Source organism: Girardinichthys multiradiatus, chromosome 5 (assembly GCF_021462225.1).
Source record: "Girardinichthys multiradiatus isolate DD_20200921_A chromosome 5, DD_fGirMul_XY1, whole genome shotgun sequence".
Classification (NCBI taxonomy): Eukaryota; Metazoa; Chordata; class Actinopteri; order Cyprinodontiformes; family Goodeidae; genus Girardinichthys; species Girardinichthys multiradiatus.
In genome coordinates, this window is record NC_061798.1 from 12710204 (window position 1) to 12733596 (window position 23393).

At 39.4% G+C, this 23393-nt stretch overlaps 1 protein-coding gene across 20 annotated transcripts in view; it reads right to left on the reverse strand.

Annotated features, from left to right (window-relative positions):
• Positions 1-23393, reverse strand: part of ptprdb (protein tyrosine phosphatase receptor type Db) — a 270931-nt gene that overhangs the window by 137957 nt on the left and 109581 nt on the right. The window lies entirely within an intron of this gene.

Below are 23393 nucleotides of genomic sequence, written 5' to 3' on the forward strand. Positions count from 1 at the left end.
AAACGCTCCCTTTGGTGTTGTAACAAATTAAGACTCCATAAAACTCAAACAGTGTTTTAAATAATCTCTGATCAGGGTACAATTACTCAGTTCATAGTTGACCAATGTGGCTATTTAAAAGTTTAAACGTAAGATGATCAAATGCACTTTAGAGTCCTTATTCATAAGGACTGACACAAGCACTTGTGCTTCTGACACAGAGACACCCTGGGTGAAGAGCCATAAGGCCTATTTCAGAAAAGCCAAATGAGCTTTTGAAGATTAATTCAGACTAACTCAAACCCCAATTACATCAACCCAGATATTTCCAAACAGACATTGATAGGTGAAAAAGTTGTCTTCAAATGGGCACTAAAAGTTCAAATGCTGAAATACCCATGCCTCTGCAACAGGCAGCAATAATGTCAAGGGTAATGACATACGGTTAGTTGAAAGAAGTACATATTTACCATGGCTAATGTTGTGCTAGGCTGCAACAAGTATTGTGCAGTTTGTCTTTTCTTTGGCACTGATTGCAGTTTCCTCACAGCCATTAGAGTTAATGGAAGAACACAGAGAGACAAAAGGAAACCAGAAAATAGTCAAAAGGACAAGAAAAGCTAAAACAAAAAGATTCAGAAAAAGCCAGACAGCCATAGTGAGCATTAGCTAAATTAGCTACATGGTATGTTCCCAAAATCTCTGTTTAAAGTCTACATTTATAGGCCAATAACTGATCGACATTTTGGGTAGAAGGTTTTAAAATTTCAGTTTTTCTTTGAAAAAAATCTGTTTTTCATGTTTGTGTCCATAGGGTCTTGCTCGAGAGCTGCTAAGGCCCCGTCAACACTAATATGGCGCCCTGCAGCCACCTGCACTTTAGATAGAACAAATATGTTTTTACTATCCCTTACAAAGTATATATTTTGCAACAGCCCAGACATTCTCACAGTTTGTCGGAATAAATTGAACACCTTTGTTGTAAAATTCAACGTTCTGACAAAGTCACACCAAGTAACTTTTGCGTGACGTTTACTTATTAAGCACCAGTCTGAACTGCAGCAGTCATAAGAAATGAAAACCCACAGCAGAAGCAGTGGTTTAATTTAAATATGAGCTAGTTAGAGGATATGGAGAGCCATTTCATTCAAAATTAAATAAATACTGCTATTAATAAATTATTAATAAATATTCCATGAAATAAATTAATATCTCCATGAAATAAAACAAAATAATTAGAAGTTTAGAAATTTTTATCTTGTTTTATTTAATTCATTTCAAGATTTATTTAATTTACTTAAAGATTTATTTATTTCATGATGCAGTTTTATTTTGTGACATTTTTATTTTGTAAAGCTACTTTACGTATTTCAATGACTTACATTTTAACCCCGTTTTTCATTTTAAGCTCTTTTTATTTCGTGTTCTTATATTCAAACGAGGGTGCGGGGTTTTATCTGTGGGGCGGCGCTGGAACAGCAGGGCCGAGCTCAATTCGTGGCTGTGGCCGGCAGAAGCATGCTGTTGCCTGCCTGATGAATCTTGCCAAATGAATCTTGAAATAAATTAAATAAAATAAGATGAATTTTGTTTTTTAACATAATTATTTTATTTTATTTCTTGGGGGTATTTATTTATTTCAGTGAATATTTATTAATAATTTATCAATAGCAGTATTTATTTATTTATTTAATTTTGAATGAAATGGCTCTCCATAAGAGGAGGCCGAATATAAATAAAAACATACATCTGAAACAGAGAGTAAGTGAAGAGGACTATCCTTAAAGAATTTAAGCTGCAATATCTGTGCTTTTTCTTGTTCATGCAATTAGTGTCAATGTTGAACATGTTATAACAAGAAAAATAATTGATTTGTGTAACAATGAAGTTTCCTCTGCTACAGTAAAGGAGCACGCAAGTTGTTTTGTTCAAGCTTCCTCTTCCACAACAGTTGCAGAGCATTATTCTGCAAATCCAAAGGCATTCCAGCCAAAGGGAAGATAAAGGAAAACTTTATCCATAAAGGCCAGATTTGTGAAGTCCACAAGTAATATTTGTCTGGTTGACAAATCTTTCCACCTGAGCTGCGGCTCCTTGAGAATTACCATGGGGCTCACACGCCACACTTTCACACTTTTGGTGTAAAAAAACTCCTTTCATATTCACAAAACGTTGTGTTGGCATACCAGAAAAAAATCCAATGAAGTTTAATATTGTAATGGGGCAAAATGTAAAAATGCTCGCAGTCATAAATACAGTAGTTTTGAAAGGGAGCATATGAGATCTACTGTTCAATGTTTCTTACATGCCTGCGCTGCTTTTTGTGGATGAGAATACATCACGTTCAGCATGCATACCCCCCCGGTTCAAATGCTGCCCGCGGATGGAGAGCACATACAATCAACCGCCTCATTTATCTGTTTTCAATGTTTTTTGAAGTCATGCATGAACTGCCCTTTATGAACACTTTTCATCCAGCCACTATCGGAACACAATATCTCCAAAGCTTGCACTGGATCTCTACTGTATCGGGGGGGCATATTGGTCTTAAACTGGGTTAAAACATACTCTGGGATGTGTTCCTGCAGGTTTAGCATTTTCACTCAGAGTATGTGCTTTCATAAAAGAAAACATTCTATTAACTTCTATATACAATCTTCTAATGCAGGCCTAGTACAGGTCCTTCTCAAAATATTAGCATATTGTGATAAAGTTCATTATTTTCCATAATGTCATGATGAAAATTTAACATTCATATATTTTAGATTCATTGCACACTAACTGAAATATTTCAGGTCTTTTATTGTCTTAATATGGATGATTTTGGCATACAGCTCATGAAAACCCAAAATTCCTATCTCACAAAATTAGCATATCATTAAAAGGGTCTCTAAACGAGCTATGAACCTAATAATCTGAATCAACGAGTTAACTCTAAACACCAGCAAAAGATTCCTGAGGCCTTTAAAACTCCCAGCCTGGTTCATCACTCAAAACCCCAATCATGGGTAAGACTGCCGACCTGACTGCTGTCCAGAAGGCCACTATTAACACCCTCAAGCAAGAGGGTAAGACACAGAAATAAATTTCTGAACGAATAGGCTGTTCCCAGAGTGCTGTATCAAGGCACCTCAGTGGGAAGTCTGTGGGAAGGAAAAAGTGTGGCAGAAAACGCTGCACAACGAGAAGAGGTGACCGGACCCTGAGGAAGATTGTGGAGAAGGGCTGATTCCAGACCTTGGGGGACCTGCGGAAGCAGTGGACTGAGTCTGGAGTAGAAACATCCAGAGCCACCGTGCACAGGCGTGTGCAGGAAATGGGCTACAGGTGCCGCATTCCCCAGGTCAAGCCACTTTTGAACCAGAAACAGCGGCAGAAGCGCCTGACCTGGGCTACAGAGAAGCAGCACTGGACTGTTGCTCAGTGGTCCAAAGTACTTTTTTCGGATGAAAGCAAATTCTGCATGTCATTCGGAAATCAAGGTGCCAGAGTCTGGAGGAAGACTGGGGAGAAGGAAATGCCAAAATGCCAGAAGTCCAGTGTCAAGTACCCACAGTCAGTGATGGTCTGGGGTGCCGTGTCAACTGCTGGTGTTGGTCCACTGTGTTTTATCAAGGGCAGGGTCAATGCAGCTAGCTATCAGGAGATTTTGGAGCACTTCATGCTTCCATCTGCTGAAAAGCTTTATGGAGATGAAGATTTCATTTTTCAGCACGACCTGGCACCTCCTCACAGTGCCAAAACCACTGGTAAATGGTTTACTGACCATGGTATCACTGTGCTCAATTGGCCTGCCAACTCTCCTGACCTGAACCCCATAGAGAATCTGTGGGATATTGTGAAGAGAACGTTGAGAGACTCAAGACCCAACACTCTGGATGAGCTAAAGGCCGCTATCGAAGCATCCTGGGCCTCCATAAGACCTCAGCAGTGCCACAGGCTGATTGCCTCCATGCCACGCCACATTGAAGCAGTCATTTCTGCAAAAGGATTCCCGACCAAGTATTGAGTGCATAACTGTACATGATTATTTGAAGGTTGACGTTTTTTATATTAAAAACACTTTTCTTTTATTGGTCGGATGAAATATGCTAATTTTGTGAGATAGGAATTTTGGGTTTTCATGAGCTGTATGCCAATAAAATACCTGAAATATTTCAGTTAGTGTGCAATGAATGTAAAATATATGAATGTTAAATTTCCATCATTACATTATGGAAAATAATGAACTTTATCACAATATGCTAATATTTTGAGAAGGACCTGTATGTGCCAGCTTTAATATTAATCCTATGTAACGTTTACATTTAGAGATAAAGGTTATAATAATCCTGCTAACAGCTGCACGGCAAGCATCTCTGCAGGCCATCACCACACATACATTAAAGGGAATGGCGAATTAAAATGGGGAACTTTAAAACAAGCTACACAGGTACGCTGTGGCCTACAGCTGTTAAATAACACAGCTCATAGCACCGGAGAGATTGGTGACTATTAGTTAACGCATTACAGTTACAATAATGTCTTGTGCGCCTGACACTTTTAAAGCCTTAGTTGTAAACTTACAAATTAATTGGCTAACTGTTTAAGCATTAAACTAAAATGTATTCAACCAGTGTGCTGGAGAGTTTCTAACTATTTCCATGACAACATTTGCTGATATAAATTCATAAAAATACGGTAAACACACCAAGAAAAAAAAGTCACTGGCACAGAAACCTAGATAATCATATGTGGAAACCCTAATTAATAGATGACATTTCTGTGAATTTGACCTGTGCAGGTCACTGTTGAATAGAAACCATTAAAAATGTTATGATCTGTAGGTTTATGCTTTATTTGTCTTGTAGATTTGCTGATTATGTGGAGAGGGATGAGAGACTTGTGTAACCACTGGGTAGCTCATTAATATAAAGAAGGCTATTTCAGAAACACAGTCGTTGGGACAAATGCACTGAGGCATGTATACATCAGATTGACAAAGCTGTTCACCACCTGAGCATAAATGACAAGGTCTCTCAAGATTCTGCAAAAATGTTACTGTTTATAAACCCAGTTTTTCATCACAGGCTTTTATTTGCAATTGTGGTCAGTAAGAGGCACACTTGGCTCAAAATAGAGAGCTTTTAAAATCCACCATGGGGTACTGGTTTGTTTAGTGCTACTGAGCTACTGCATTCAGACAACATTTTTGCTGACTTCATCGTTCTCACTGGATAATTCAAAATCCCTATCTTCACTTTATAAACAGAAAATATGATCTTGACCCATTGCTTTCAGAGTTTTTGTCTTGGGTGGAGATAATTTTATGTATTGATGCTCCAGTTTGGAGTTCTAAGCATAATGTCATCGCTCTTTCGAGTGCTTGTTTTTTTTATTTTAGACATTTACATATTACATCTATTTTGAACTATAAACATAAACACAACTAAAAATGGCAATATAAGAAGTGTAACTATTGCGGCATAAAGTACCTTCTGTTGCAGGAGTTTGAGCCGCTTAGCATTTCCTCATCTACATCATCCTTTTAAAAACTCACGTCGTCTTTGAAATGCTGTAATCAGCAAACATGTAGCCTACACTGTTGTGAATGAGCGAAAATAATTGACATGTTAGTTGACTGTTAAACAAACCTCAGTGTTCCTATAGCTTATCGTTGCAAAAGACAAACGTGGTTCTAATGGAACGTAACTCTCTTAGAACTATACGGTCCAAACGGTCCTGTAATTACATGTGTTACTGACAATGATTTATTTATTAATTGTTTTTCAATTCTCCTTGCTGGATTTTCAAAATTTCCCCTACGGGACAATAAGGTCTATTCTATTCTATTCTATATAAGTTTGACAAACATTTAGTTTCTTTAGTTTTATTAGTTGGCTATCTCCAGCAAAGTTGATTCTTACATTCTGGATCTTTACTGAATACAAGAGAAGAAAAGTTATTTTACCATTAAAGAACAACAGAAATCAAGGAAAATCAAACAAAAAATAACTAAAACTTACAGATCATTCCGTAAAGCATTCAGTCTTTACTGAGCCAATTATATAATTATGCAATGTTACATAATGACAAGAAAATCTTGGGGCAACCACATGTATCAACAATAGTTAGATTTTTAGACACACTGACATTGTAAAGAAAATATTTTAATTAGACGTGTTTGGTCAAGAGCTCGACCATTGCAAGTGCATTTGTTAACAAACTTACAAAGCAGGAAAATAGGGAATAATTGAATGCAACATAAACAAAATGAATAAAGAAGTACAAGGCAGACTTTCCCAGGGGAGCAGGTTCGTGTTTCATGGTTGTGAAGGTTAAACTCCTGCCTTGTGAGTGAACTACAGAGGGTTAGCCCATTAAAGCCGTGACATTTCAACAATTGCCTTTAATCTCAACATCACAGATAATCCAAGTGCCACCCACTAATACACACTTGCACACACACATGCGTTAATCATTGAACCTTAATAATTTATACCATGCATATACCGACACATGCATATATACACAAAGTTCAGTGCACACATGATGAGACAATGTTTGAGCACTAAGTAAAAATGTTTTAATAACCATAGTAATGAATATTTTACGTGATCGTGAAAAACGGAAAAACATTGAAGCTTGTGTGGAAATTGGCTCCAGCTCTTCTGTGGATTCAGATTCAGTTTTTCTTCTGCTTTGTCATGCAGTCCCACACGGGCTTGATGTTGAGACCAGAGCTCCGTGAGAGGCAGACGATCTATTGCCGCACTTTTCTTTCTTACTGCTGATGATAACTTTTTTTTATGACTGTGGCTGTATGTTTGAGTCATCATTGCACACAGCAGAACGAGCAGCGGATCATATGCCTCCCTAATAGCACTGCCAGACGAAAGGGAATCTAAACATTAATAAAGAGGAAAACTATTTTCCTTTGAGCTGCAGTTGATTTGAAAGACATAGTTTAGTTATGAAGTCTTTCATAAGGTTATATGCAGGTAATAATTACCTGCAGTACTGTCTTTGCCTCTTCATTTAGTATAAATCCAGATTAGTTGGTACTGGAGGCTAGTCTGGAATGGGCAAAGACCAAAGTGTCTTAAAACAACCGTAATTTCAAAAATGTCACAGCATTTTTGTCAGGTTTTGTTGTTTTGGAAGGCCCAAAACATTTACTAAATACCTTGAACTAACCCTTTAAAGACAGAGAACTGACATACCTCTGATAACTATTTGTTTTATGTTAAAACAGCATTTTGTTGATGTAAATCAGTTCATTTTTGACTGCAGCACACACACAGATGTGGTTCATGCCGAACCTGCATCATTATCCCTTTCTTCCTTTAGGCGCTGTCCTGGCACTCGTCAGTTCTCCAGCCATTTGTTTTCCAAAGTTGGCTGCTAACCATTAGCGACTTGGCTGCTTGTTAGCAGGATGGCAACTTCCCTGGTTGCACCTGGACAATTACAAGCATAATTTTATAGACGGAGACCCTAATGCAGCTAACAAGGACTGCATGAACAGTCGGAGGAATGTCAGGCTGCTGATTAAAAGGCTAAACAGGGATAACTTTTTTGCTCCTATTCACCTCTCACTCTCTCTCTTCAGGCTGTTTAATTCTTGTTTTGATTTAGCTCTAACAATGTCAACCTTCCAGTTGCTGGCTGTTACAAAAGATAATGAAGAGCTTTTAGAGTTTGAATTGACCAATTATCACAAGAAGCTCTAAAAGTCTCCTCTTTTATTGTGCTTAATCTTCACAAACAAAATTTAGCTGAAGTTCACAGTCCTTTACAAAAGTATTCATTCACACTGATATTTCCAACACTGTTACTTTATAACAACAGACTTCATTGTATTTGATGAAGATTTAGGAGTATACAGTAAAAAAGGGCAGAGTACAAAGGCAAGCCACACTTATCAGATTTTCATTTGTAAAACTGTTAAAAGATCTTGTATCAATACGCTTTCATTTCACAAATATGCGCTACTTTTTGCTGGTCTATCACATAAAATGTTGGTTGAAGAATCAGAAAACGTGGAAAAGTTCATGGAGTTTGACGACTCCTGCAAGGGGCTCTATTGGAGCATGTGTAAGAACCTCTTGTACTTAATCTTTCCAAACACAATTCAGCTGGACTGAATTTTGCGTCGTCAGCTGGTTATATTTATTAGCATAACAGAAACAGTGAACAACATATTGTAAAGTGAACTTGAGCAATCCACTGGAGACATATCAGCTGCCTGGCAGGATGGTGCAACTCTGCATCCAGGCATCACAAAGCGTAAAAACAACAGTAGAACAGAAAAAAACTGAGGAACAAGCGAGAAAGCAGCTCAGTGATCTTAAAGAAGGTTTTTATCAAATGCCAAGAACGGAAGGTAGATGATGAACACCCAGCCTGCACTTTTCACTCCGGGGAAATTGCATTATAGAATATCAAGCAAGCTATTATGATGAAGTACACAGCCCCTCCCTCTGGGTGAACACAGACACACATGCCAGTGCTCCGCTTTTTATGTAGAAAGTATTGGCAATACAAAAAAAGATCACATTTAGAGAGCTGCACCCTCACACACACACAACCACACATGCATGATGATAATTTTTTCCAAGGACTCCCCATTATTAAAAGAGAGAAAATGAGAGTCGGTACAAACAGAATGGGCAATGGATAACACGGGGAGGGGGATAGCAGTAGAGAAGGAGGTGACAAGAAAACGAAGAAACAATAAGGGAGCAAGAAAGAGTGAACAAAAGAAGTGAAAGAATATCAGAGTGAGGCATCCTCTTCTGGCACTGCTACAGTTGTCTTTGATGATGCAGTCAGTGTGTGAAACAAAACAGAAAACATCTTTTCTGCTGTTTGGGACCAATATCCCATTTTCAAATGGCAAACAGACACAGCATTAATCATGTATGGTGATTTTAAAATGAATGACAAATGAACACAACATTCCGGACTGTCCACAACCATCAACAGTACGGGGCTACTTATTCTCACGCGGGACGCAGCTCAACCTAAAGTTCCTGGTTGTCTGTGGATGGCACTGCACAGATGCAGACATGTACAGCTACGGAGAGAAACGCAAACTATAATTGGACAGCTTATCTGTGTTTACATAAATACAGCAATGACTATGAAATTATACAGAGAGCTGGCAGGTACAGGCTGTAAGCATTCAGCTGGCAATCACACGCCGATACTTATGCCTGCCTGAACACACACATTGTACACATGTACATGCATGCACACGGGTCATGGAGAAGTGGCTGTCACTGTGATTGGTTCCTGCTGCCGAGGACAAACCCACAATAGCCAATTATCTGTCATTATACACCATGGCAGCTCTTGCGGTCTTGAAGCCGTATCTGTGTGTGTTTGTGTGTGTGTATCAAAGTGGGAGAGATTGGCAAATTGCTAGTTATATTTTTCAGCATGCTAAAAGACGAGAGGGGAGACGTGGTGGAGGAGGCCAAGTGGAAATATGCAGAATGAATATAAAAGAAGGCAAAAAAGACATTGATTATTATTTTTGACAGCTGTAGAGGAGATGGGATCATAGGGAGCCGCAGACCTCAGAGAGCTGCTTGCCAATGACAGATGTTTGGTGACCAGGACGTGCCTGATGCGGCATGGCCAAGAGTGTTTAGGGCCACAGATTGAAGAACTCCGTCAGCATATGACTGACATTCCATCATGTATGAACTGCATGTGACTGAGCTGTGTGACCAGTGTGGAGGGAGTGTGAGCATTCCCTGGCAATTCATCTCCAATAACTTACAAGGCCAATATGTCTGCTGTTGCTCACAGACACCAATGAGACATAAAGGAGTCATGCTTGGGGTTCTGGTATCTAAAGTTTATATCAAAATAAAATACTTCCCATGTATGCTAGGTTTGAATTTAGTTTTTTCAGTGAGTTGCTTTATTTTGCTGCAAACATGCTCTAGTCAGAGTTAAAAAATCCTCGCCTCAAATCTTTAAATGCACTCATACATCCCAAACTGCTTAGGTATGCCCTCATTTAACTTGTCCATCATCATTTATATTATATCTCAGTAGAAAATCCAATATGATTTTGCTTAGCTTTAACAGTACTGTAACACACTGCATCCTTTTTTACTGCAAGTTTTGCTTCCAAGGCGCCATCTTAAACAAATCCTTTAAAGTAAATACATCAATGGTAGTCAAAATAAATTGTTTAAAAAACTGATATAAGGTTTTGGTTTTTAAAGCTGCTCTAAAATAGTTTCATATCTTATCGTGTACAGGTCCTTCTCAAAATATTAGCATATTGTGATAAAGTTCATTATTTTCCATAATGTCATGATGAAAATTTAACATTCATATATTTTAGATTCATTGCACACTAACTGAAATATTTCAGGTCTTTTATTGTCTTAATACGGATGATTTTGGCATACAGCTCATGAAAACCCAAAATTCCTATCTCACAAAATTAGCATATCATTAAAAGGGTCTCTAAACGAGCTATGAACCTAATCATCTGAATCAACGAGTTAACTCTAAACACCTGCAAAAGATTCCTGAGGCCTTTAAAACTCCCAGCCTGGTTCATCACTCAAAACCCCAATCATGGGTAAGACTGCCGACCTGACTGCTGTCCAGAAGGCCACTATTGACACCCTCAAGCAAGAGGGTAAGACACAGAAATAAATTTCTGTACGAATAGGCTGTTCCCAGAGTGCTGTATCAAGGCACCTCAGTGGGAAGTCTGTGGGAAGGAAAAAGTGTGGCAGAAAACGCTGCACAACGAGAAGAGGTGACCGGACCCTGAGGAAGATTGTGGAGAAGGGCCGATTCCAGACCTTGGGGGACCTGCGGAAGCAGTGGACTGAGTCTGGAGTAGAAACATCCAGAGCCACCGTGCACAGGCGTGTGCAGGAAATGGGCTACAGGTGCCGCATTCCCCAGACCTGGGCTACAGAGAAGCAGCACTGGACTGTTGCTCAGTGGTCCAAAGTACCTTTTTCGGATGAAAGCAAATTCTGCATGTCATTCAGAAATCAAGGTGCCAGAGTCTGGAGGAAGACTGGGGAGAAGGAAATGCCAAAATGCCAGAAGTCCAGTGTCAAGTACCCACAGTCAGTGATGGTCTGGGGTGCCGTGTCAGCTGCTGGTGTTGGTCCACTGTGTTTTATCAAGGGCAGGGTCAATGCAGCTAGCTATCAGGAGATTTTGGAGCACTTCATGCTTCCATCTGCTGAAAAGCTTTATGGAGATGAAGATTTCATTTTTCAGCACGACCTGGCACCTGCTCACAGTGCCAAAACCACTGGTAAATGGTTTACTGACCATGGTATCACTGTGCTCAATTGGCCTGCCAACTCTCCTGACCTGAACCCCATAGAGAATCTGTGGGATATTGTGAAGAGAACGTTGAGAGACTCAAGACCCAACACTCTGGATGAGCTAAAGGCCGCTATCGAAGCATCCTGGGCCTCCATAAGACCTCAGCAGTGCCACAGGCTGATTGCCTCCATGCCACGCCGCATTGAAGCAGTCATTTCTGCAAAAGGATTCCCGACCAAGTATTGAGTGCATAACTGTACATGATTATTTGAAGGTTGACGTTTTTTGTATTAAAAACACTTTTCTTTTATTGGTCGGATGAAATATGCTAATTTTGTGAGATAGGAATTTTGGGTTTTCATGAGCTGTATGCCACAATCATCCGTATTAAGACAATAAAAGACCTGAAATATTTCAGTTAGTGTGCAATGAATCTAAAATATAGGAATGTTAAATTTTCACCATGACATTATGGAAAATAATGAACTTTATCACAATATGCTAATATTTTGAGAAGGACCTGTATGTTGGTATATCTGAAATGTGTGTCACTTTTGACAGCCCACGTTTTGTATGGTGTATGTTTTTTAGGTTGAAGGGTGTAAAAAAGGCAACTTTTGCCATTCACCATCTCACTTTCTTTTCTTTTTATATTTAATAATAACCTGAACATCTGTGGATGAAAATGTAATGTTTGCTTGGGTTAGCTGGTGATCAAATCAAACATCCTTCAGTATCAGATGCATAGGAGGGCAATGCTTGTGTGTTATTTAGTACGGCAGCACATTTTCTGCACCACTGGCAGTTAATCCGGGAATTCATCGAGCAGGTATGTCACAGAAAAACATAGACATTGAATCCAAAAAGGCATCGGTAGTGGAGTAGTACTTAGCATTCCTGCATCCCAGCAATTCTCTGTATTACTTTTGTGAAGTTGATTATTTTTCCCCTGGGACTTCTGGGTATTCGAGCTTCCTCCCACAGCCCAAACACTTACATGATAGCATTAGCTACCTTATTCAGCAACAGGACGGTGCACGGGGAACTGCAAAAAAAAGAAGAAAGTCTCCTCAAGAATCCTCAAGGCATTGACATAGTTGTCAAACTCCCAATATTCCTACCAAGCTGAGGATTTGCCAGAATTTGTAGAAGTCCAATGAACACAAGACCTTACAACAAACCTGAAGTATTTTCTGCTGTTTTCCCTTTCTAAACACGTCCTTTTAGTGTTCCCTTGTATAACTTTACAGGTAAGAGCCATTTAGGAAAATTAGTGGAAATCTAGGATATATAGCAAGTAATGGTACTGCTGTCCTTGGCAGGTGGAAAGAAGTAGGAGTTATTTTTCTTTGCTTCCTCATACAGGGTGAACAAATGTATTTGCCACATTACAATATGGCTTAGGGAGAGTAAAGTCCTTCAGGCATTTTGGATGCTAATCTGAGCCCTGTCATGGCAGTAAGCATTAACGACTCTAATGTAATGAGGAGAGGACAGTGAAGGCCATCAATTCAGTTATAAATAACTTTGCTTCTGCTTCTCGGAATGTTTAAGAACCGGTGCCAAAAGCATAATCCAGGCGGGTTTTTGTCTGGGTTATGGTGTTGAGAGCTCTTTAACAGCCAAGATGTGAAATGTGTCTTCTAGATTCTTCAAAATTCCAAGCTTCCAAACTGAATTTGCATTGTGGACTACGAGATCAGTTGTCAGAAAAAATTATATGACCCCTTCATGAAATCTCTTTGACCTTCAGCTCATGATGTTCTAGTTCAATAATTGATTGCTAAAGCTTCTCTGCTGCCCTATTAAACTGTCTTCCTATTCAGTCTTGAACAATGCTCAATCATGACATGAAAGTCATCACACCATCCGTTTCAAAATAAATCCATCTTACTGTACACTCATAACACACATCTGGTGTGTGTGTGTGTGTGTGTGCGCGCGCGCACATATTTGTGAAGTATGACACTGATCTGTCTTTGCCTGTTTTACAGCTATGCTTCCATAATCCCCATCCTAATCCACTGCACTGTGTGTGCATCTGTGCATGTGCTTCTGTGTGTGTGTCAATTTATGTGTGTGCTTATGACGCATGGTATTTAAAGTTACAGCTTTTACAGCACCTCTCTATGTCATGTCCCCGAAAGGATGTGCAATACCAAAGAAAGGAGCTGTGGCCCTCCATATGTGCTCTCCTCTCCATCGAACCACTCAGCACGATGGCCTGAGCACAATGATTCTGCAGCCAATATCTCCATTACTATTTCCATCCACAGAAAACACAGTGACAACTGGATAGCTGTGGATAAAATTGCTTCTAAATTATCTGTTGAATCGGGTGCAGTGACGTAGGGAGAACAAGGCCAACATGGTGAGCCGCTTCTGATTATTGCCGCATATGTCTTTCTGTCCATGAAGGTATTTGTGGCTCCAGAACAGCATGTTTTTTGACCTGCGGTTGCTGGCTAGGCATTCAATCCGGCAGCAGTAGTCAGTGGTATTTATCAGTTCCGGCACAGCTCTAAACATTACACCTGAGAGGACATGAGGATTTTCACTGAGTGTGCTGAAATCAGGGAGCAACCTGAGCATTCCACACATGCAGACTTTGATCAAATGCAAAGTAAATAAGACACAATTTAATGAGTTGTACTCACTGTATTGCTCTTAGTCCTCATTGTTTATAATTTCTCCCTAATATAAGTTAAAGTTATAGATCTATATGTTTGTTTTCGATGACTCAACACCATATTAAGTGATACCAGGTTGGGCTGACAACACTGTTTGGTGTGGATGCTGTTCCTGAGAGGGGAAGACTCTAAATTTGCTATTTGCTTTATTAGTGAGATGTTTAAAATGAAGTCGGAGGAAGCCCAAAAGGTATAAAGAGCAAGTTAATAGGAAGATGTATTTTCTATGACACACTGAGAAATGTCTATGGTTCAGTCAGGCTGTTAAAGACAAAAAGAAAGAGCAAGACTTTGAGTATTGCATTGTTTACTGCTAGCGAGGGTGATTAGAATTAGACCTCCTACAGCTAACTAACAGGTTTTGCAAACACCAAAAACAGCTATTTGAATTTGTTTTACACTGCTGGTTTCATTGGGGTATCTATAAATGGTATTTAGGTTTTAAACCATGAATGAATTGAAATATCGTGTACTGTTAGGTAAACTAGATTCGGCAGTGCTGCTGCATACTGAATGTGACTATTGTTGTAAGATAGCCTCAAAGGGTAACTTTTATTTTTGGTGCACTATGTTTTATCTGGGGCTTCAACTCTGTGCAGTAATAGAATTATAGCCAAACAATTAACAAATTTTCAAATATTTTTTCAACCACTAAGATCAGTTTGTTAAAGCCAATTTAAAATGTCAATTACATAATTGTCTTTCTTTTAAAATGTTCTTGAAACAGTTTAAAGTTTTATAAAAACCAGAGATCAGAAATTGGGCACATTCCGATTAGCGCATCTCTACAATCATATCCACCTTATTCACCGGCAGGACTTCTGGATTATGTTTGCAACTTTGGGTATGAACGCAGCAGCTGCTGCAAAGCAGTTTGGTTTGGTATGCAATGAGCTGTGTTTTTTGCAGTTAACTGGCTTAGAATTTAGCAAATTAATTTCTTTGTCTGTTATAATAATAATGGACACGTCCTTTTAAAGCTTGGACATATCCTGACAGGCCTATTTGTGCTGTTTGCAGCTGCACTTTAAATCAAATGAATCCTTACCTTCAGCTGTGGCTTCAGCTGTTGTGCATTAAACATGAACTCAGTGGGAATTTGGATCATACCTGAAATCACTGGATCATTTTCCATCAGTTACCAACAAACAAGGAATCCAGAAGGATGTGGCTACAGACTAAATATAAAGCAACCTCTGAAAGTTATACAGGTGTGTGTAAACTTGTAAACAAAAGCCCAGAAAGGAGGAAAATCTTATGCGACTTTGGGTTGGGCTATGACCGACCTCCAGAGAAAAAAAAAATGTGGGCTTTTTAAAAGATTGACAGCACTTCGGAGAGCAGAACAGATGCGATTTTAGGTTTCAGAAATAAGTCATTCAGTTGCATTTGTTTGTAATCAGTGATAATTCATTAGTGTTTGATGTCCATCTCTTGGTGGGTGACTGTGGCTCAGGGGGAAGAGTGGTCATCTTGCAATCCAATGGGTTTTGGGGTCGATTCCAGTTTCCACATGTTGATGCTAATCAGTGTATCGATTTGTTTGTGTTATGGTTTAAGAACCTTGGCTTTCTTTGCAAACTGGATGCATTTTCGTGTAGGGAGCCCTTCACATTTATGGAAAAAAATGTGAAAACAAGCATGCCATTTGTGGGCTGTATATCGTTTTATCAATGTTTCTGAGTGTGACTGGGTGAATGTGACTCTAGTGTAAAGCATCTTGAGTGGTTGATATGACTGGAAAAGCACCATATATATCCAACTGGTCAAAAGTTTTAGACACACTTTCTCATTGAAAGATTTTCTTTATTTTCATGACTATTTAAATTGCACCTAGATTGTCACTGAAGGCATCAAAACTGTGAATGAAAACATCGCATTATGTAGCAAATAAAAAATTGTATACAGACTTTAAATGTTTTACATTTTAGATTTCCTTAACGTTTGCTGTGATGACTGAAATATTAACCTTTGGCCATCTCTCAATGAACCTGTGGGAAGTTCTTTCAAGACTCTTTGAAAAACCATTTCAGGTGACAACCTCATGAAGCTCATGGAGAGAATGAGTTCATGAGGTGATCACCTGAAAGCAGCAATTAAAGCAAAGTTGCCAACAAAATTCACGAAAATGCACCACAGAATTGAGGATTAAGCTGGTTAATTCTAAAAATTTCACCTGCCCTCGTAGTTAAATATAGTTAAAAAACATATTCTCAGATCTGTTACATAAGGTTGGCACAAGGCTCAGTGAGAAACAATGAACTATTTTTCACTGACAGTCCCGTTTATCAGAAATTGTGGTCCTCCACAGTGCGTACTGTGATTAAAATCAATCCCCTCTTGTAATAGTCTGCAGGGCTCTCCCTGGGAGAGATAATTGACATGTCAGCAACGACAGAATGAGGATAACCGCATTGCTTCTGGCTATGGGAAAAGATTCACTCACCTTGCTTTAACAGAGGTACCTGAGTTAAAAAAAATCCTAAAACTGTTTTGTTATAAAGGGTTGGTTTTCTGTTCACCTTGGTTGTCTTTTAACCTTCCTTTGCTGCAATCAGTTAAGGTAAATGGTTACCCCCTCCTGCGGTTTACTGAGCTGAATCCTTTTCTCTCATTAATAGTGAAATTTTTCCCTTTTACTGCCTTTCAACATAAGTCGAAAAAAATGTATGTGGCACATCCTAGTAATGAAAATTTAAAGATTGTTTGTCATCAAATTTGGAGAAAATTTATATATTTTGTTCACAAAGGGAACCCAATAAATCTTCATGAAAACCCAGGTCTAGGTGTTGACCTGGGTTTTCGTGTCGTTACATGATGTTACATGTCGTTGTATGTTGTTAAATGTTGTGGAGGACAATCTCACAAAAATCCACTAGTTATTTGATCATCAGCTATAAGTTACATCAGCTATAAGTTACACAAGTCTTTGTGAAGGAAAACTGAGAAGCAATTTACTTTCATAAACAGGCAGAACATTTTTGTTGGATCAAACTGCCCAGATCTAAGTTTTGCTTTCACTTTAACTTAAATGAAAAGTAATACATTTAGCACTTTAATGTATTTAAATTACAAACTGAAGGATTATGAAAGAGTTATGCTTGAGTTTAAAGTCTCTCACCACTAACTTACTAGAAAACTCAATTTTCTTGGATATCAAGTCAAACCAAAGATTCTGGATGTACGGCTAAGGATGGAAACTAAGGATTCATTAGGCAACAATGGGCATTAATAAAGATGATCTGCCTCTATGGAGGTCTTCTACTGAGTTTTTTTTTTAACAAGAACATGGTTTTTAGCTTTAGGCAAAGAATCTTTAAAAGTCTGAAAGAAAACAAGCAGAGTGTGAAAGGTGAAAGTGAGTAAAAAGTTTTATAGCTGTAAAACGATCAAAACAGACAATATTTAGCAGTATTAAAGCATCATAAAATTTCTAGTCAAACTGAAGTCTGAGTCACTAAGTACTATCCTTTTGCTGTCAGCATGCAACTTTATCTGGTGAGGTAACTGTAGTAATGGTAGCTATAGCTTACATGCACAAAATTCCAGGATCAGATTCAAATAAATAAATCTGAATATACTGTTTATATGGGTTCAAAATGAAATAATTCGATCATGACTTGTGTTTACATGCAGAACAGTAGCACTTTGATATGCGCAGAGTTGTCAGGTTTCCTTCAACCAACCACGGAATAAAAAGTTGTATTTCTAAGTTCTAAGCATCCTGAATGGAGCCGTGCCTGGTTCTTAGGGGGCGGTTGAGGCGTTGTTGATTTCCATAATTATGCTACAGGCTTAATTTGGCAACAGACCAATTTATTCTCTGTGATTATCCATCTTACCACTAAAGGCAGAAATGCGTCGCGTTGACATAGGCCACAAATGCGCAGACAGGTCAGATTGTCGCAATCAGACTGACATGATACGAACGAGCGTTTACATGTTCGCCATTTGGATTGACAGTCGGCATAAACTGCCCCATTTGTTCGAAACACCATTTCATTACAACCAAGTGAATCCGATTAGAATATTCTGATTGGCATGTTTACATGAAACATTTTTATTCCAATCAGCCCATTATTCTGAATACTTATGTCCATGTAAACATATCTAGTGTCAGCTAATCTTAAACCGTCATTAAAGGTATGTGCTCTATGAAGAACCCACTTTTCTATCGATGTTTGAGTCTTTTATTTTGAAGTAGGATAGGAAGTAGTACTTGAGCTGTAGGGTTATTTTGACCATGATTATTTATAAAGACTTCCTATTGGGCTGACGGACCACCCTACTTTACACTGAAGAATCGTTTCTTTGACAGTATTTGGTTCACTTTTAAAAACAAACTGTGACAAAATGTCACAGAATGACATATGACACAAATGATTTATAAGCATTCTGAGAACACTGATTTTGATCAGCATTAAGCGAAAAAGCTATTTAACAGTTGTAATTTTTTTAGTCTGGACTAAATTTGATCATCTCTAGTTAAAAATCCTACACACTTTGATATAACAAACCTGAACTGGATCATTCTAAACTGAACAGAGATTCTTTAAAACACAGTTTAAAATGTGTTAAACCTTTATTCTATTTCAGTGAGACAACTCATGTGTAAATGTTTAAATACATCTTTATTGGCCAGTGTAGTACAAGTTTGAGTTTGGTGTCTAGGTTTTGATGTCATCTCAATGGCAATGCTCAGTGTATTATGGAGTGATGAGATCATCTCTACCTCCCTGAACATGTCAGGAAGTGAGAAGAGGGTGTTTCTCCTTGGAGCCCTAGTGGGGTGCTGGGTTGATGAAGGGGCTGAAGAGAACCAAGCAGAAGATGGCAGCAGCAGCAGACGGGCAACAAAGCAAGAAATGCAGAGTGCAACGGATCTTTCGCAGCTTTAATAGACCACCCAAATTGTTAGTGTATGTTTGATATATTCTGCAGTGAGTGTGAAAGATCACATGTGAAGCAGGAAAAAAGATCAAGCTGACTGTGTGAATTAGCTCGCAGGCGTGACCTCATTTGTGAAAGGCATTTTGCAACTGGATCACCTAAGAATTAGACAAAAATGAAAACCTCAATAAATGGACTCATCAAATCTTAACTGGATTAATCTACAGATTCCACGTTTTTGAAAATGCAGGTTGTGATTTAGGGAACCCTTTTGTGTAAAAAACAAGTCTGTAATTCTAATTAAGTATTCCTTGCATTCCAACTTATTCTTGTACGCCCAATATTGTGCTTTACCTTGTCTCATTGGCTGGATAGGTTGTTATAGCCCTAGCTGTACCTGTAAAATATTTCTATAATTAACATGACAGCTGACAGTCCACACCACCATGCACAGGCATCATCGTCTTGCATGGGCCTGGGAGCATTTACGCTGGACCACTGAGCCTCAGTGCTGTTCTCTGTTTAAAGTTGATTCATAATGAGCCGAAATGATGACCGCAAACGATGTCGGAGACATCAAGGAGAGATTTCCATCAGCCACTGTTGTCACCAGATGAGCCTTTGAGGGTGGTGGTGTAAAGAGTGTGGTCAGGTGTGTCTAGTGAATACATAACTGCCCTACACTTTGTGAATGCTACAGTGAGAAGCCCATACTACCTGAATAACATTATTAATCCAGTCATTGTGCCCCTGCATGAACAACACAGGGCTAATTTCATCTTCATAGGCAACAATGCTCCAGCTCATGAAGTCGCATTATTAGGGAACGGCTGCTGGAGACTGGGGTACCTCAAATGGAGAGGCCTTCACTTTCTCCAGGCCTGAATCACATAGAAAACATATGGGATCAGCTGAGTCGCAGTCTAGAGGCTCATAACTCTGGACCCCCAGAACTTCAATGACCTGAGGGCTGCCCTTTAAGAAGAGGGGAATGCCATGCCTCAGCGGACAATAAGGCGACTCGTGAACAGCTTGAGATGTTGTCGTCGAGCTGGTTTGATGCACATGACATGTTTTTGAGCGATTAACATTTTTGTTGTGGTATACCCACCACTGTTGTTGGCTTTTATTTCAATAAATTGTTTGAGATGAGGTTTTTACGTAAATTCCCTACGTTCATCATATAATATCAATGTAACACGAACGTTTTTTCCATAAATTTCACCCGAAAGCCAAATATCTCTAACATTTTGTGAGTAGTGTATTTTGTTTGTAGTTTATTTCCCACCTCAACCTTGTTTAAACAACTGAACAAATACAAGTCAAGTGCAATAAATTACAGGTTATAGTAGAATAAAAATACAACCTATTTTAAACAACAAAACAATAGACCAACTTAACATTGTAATTATTTTAGGTGTAACAGTTTTCTTTACTGTGTAACAATATTCAACATTGCATTAGAATACATTTTCAAAAAAGGCCTCTGTGCAAAATGGGTCATTTATTCATTTAGTTCATTCATACTGCACCCCCCCCTTGCAATGGCATGCTTTTGGTGACCACTGCTATAGAATATGCAGAAGAATATGCAGCAGAATGCAATATCACCTGACTGTAACGATTTACAGTCAGGTGATTTTGCATTTCCCTGGTCTAGATTAAGATACGGTTCAATTTCATTGGACACACTACGTTTGGCCAGCCTGAGTTGAACGTCAAGTCGTTTCATATTTGATAACTTTTTCTTTGTGTTCTTTTGGAAATTGTCAGAGTCTGGTTGTCTCCGTGCCTGCTGCTTCTTCCTTCCACCTCTAGGGGCCGCGGAGCTGGAGGTCTGAAGGTGTGACAGGTGTTCTTCATTGAATCATCAGTTCAGAGGACTATATGAGGGCGGCTCACCTGCACTTCTACGCCTGAGTGTTTTTGCCTTCCGTGGTAGTACTACCTGACCATCTACCTTGTGATTTTTATGAGGATTTTGACTAACCGTCAGTTTACCTTGTCTTAGGCACCTCAGCCTTGCTCCTTTTTGGAGATCTCAAGAAACCCTTTTGATCACAGTCTGGACTCTGGATTCATTCCCGGCAGCAGACCGCCCTGGAGATCTCTCTGTCTGGTTAGGCGAACCCTGTCCGCCCTCCTACGGTTCCTCCTGGATCATCAAGAAGCCCTCAACGGAATCAGCGCAACCTCTCTATCCCAGACTCGCACCATTTTCCCCCCGGGCGGATCGCCCCACCCTAAGAGTAAGCCTGACCACAGAATTAGCAATTTTGGTTTCCCAATCTGAACTCACCTTGTTGTTTTCCCTTTCCAGTCGGACGTCTCTCCTGGACACTTTGCTCCTTGTACATTTTCATTTATTGTAAATAAATTCCTTAAACTTTCTCTGTTTGAGTGTTCTCTGCATGTGGGTCAGATCGGCCTTAAAAACGATGACAGAAATATCTTTTTGACAACAAATTAGTAAAGCGACAGGGAAGCTCCCCATCACTGATGTACAGCATAATTACTAATGTTCTTTTTCTTTGTGGAAACAATGAAGTTTAACAAAAGTTTCAACATGAGTAGACAATGACTTACATCTCTCTTGAATCATTTCAAAACAAGTGGTGCATAAAGATTTACACAGATTCACTTTACAGTTCAACCTGTTTTTTGCCTTGTTACCACTCCCCATGTAACATTTTTCTAACTATACAACTCTGTTTAAGGTAAGATGATTGAAGTATCTGCTTGCTATTCTAGTTGTAAAAACAGTTTGTAGCTGTGGGGAATGCTGTTTCGAGTAGCTAGGTGTTATGGGACTTTATGAATAGTTTGAGCCCTATTTACAAGATAACTGATAAAAAGTACAGAATGAAATTTGTCTTTTTTGTGAAAAAGCAAATTTTCTTTTTTCAGTAATGGTTTCTGAGTAACAGTAGACAAAAAATGAGATGTAGTTGTCTACTGTTACTGCAGTCAATTCTCTGACATTGTGCTTTTATGCTCTTTGGGTCTTCAACCCAAACACACACCAGGGCATTTCATGGTGCGACTCAGCCATTCTAACATTTAAGAACTGCTCTTGATAGCGAGCAGAGAGAGGGGTAAGAGGTTGATGAGTGAAGCCCTCAGCCAACGGTAATCCCATTAGTGCTGTACTGGATGGTAAGCTCTCCACTAATGACTGATAAGTGTGTATGTGTGTCCCATGTGTGCATGGACCAGGCATGTGCGTGTGAGTACTGCTGAATCCTGCTTGGACCATCTTAATTATCAGATGTGACTCACGTGAGGGTAATTACAGCATATGAAACAGTGGGAACAAGGCTACAGCTGACCCAGAAATCTGCAACACTAATGAAGCAATAGCACTCACAAAGTGCATGCAGGCACACATTCAGTTCCTCACATCTGACTGAGACACAGGGACCAACCGCAAATCAGGATTGGCAAGAGGACAGAAAGGGGACAAACGTTTCCTTTGGACTACATTAGTGAGAGCAGAGAGATTTGGCAAAAGCTGTCAAGAGATGCTCGGCCCTGTTCATGTATGAACTAATCTGGCAGCGCTCTGTTCTTTGTCATATCTGGCCACGGCTCTACACTACTTTGGCCTGCTCCCACAACTGGGGATTAAACTCTGCTACCCGAGACTAAATTCTCTATAGAGGAATCATCTAAGTGTAATCCCTGTGTGAAGCCATCCCTGTATGGTACAGCATATTATTTCTTTCACAATGACTATTATACACAGCAGACTGCATACTCTAGAGATACATGTGGACATGCAGAAGAATGGTTTTTCTGTGTATTGGCAGTGGAGCCTAAGGGTTGCTTTAATTTGTAATGTAAAAAAACACCGGTTCACCAAGGGTAGCTGACATGGGAACACTTTAACTAAATTACAGGGGTTGGACAATAAAACTGAAACACCTGGTTTTAGACCGCAATAATTTATTAGTATGGTGTAGGGCCTCCTTTTGCGGCCAATACAGCGTCAATTCATCTTGGGAATGACATATACAAGTCCTGCACAATGGTCAGAGGGATTTTAAGCCATTCTTCTTGCAGGATAGTGGCCAGGTCACTACGTGATACTGGTGGAGGAAAACGTTTCCTGACTCGCTCCTCCAAAACACCCCAAAGTGGCTCAATAATATTTAGATCTGGTGACTGTGCAGGCCATGGGAGATGTTCAACTTCACTTTCATGTTCATCAAACCAATCTTTCACCAGTCTTGCTGTGTGTATTGGTGCATTGTCATCCTGATACACGACACCACCTTCAGGATACAATGTTTGAACCATTGGATGCACATATGTTTTTTGGATACAATCCGGGTTAGCACCCGAACATCTCTTTCAGACAGCTTCCTCTTGCGTCCACAGTTAATCCTGTTGGATGTGGTTCGTCCTTCTTGGTGGTATGCTGACATTACCCTGTATATCGTGGCTCTTGATACATCACAGAGACTTGCTGTCTTGGTCACAGATGCGCCAGCAAGACGTGCACCAATAATTTGTCCTCTTTTGAACTCTGGT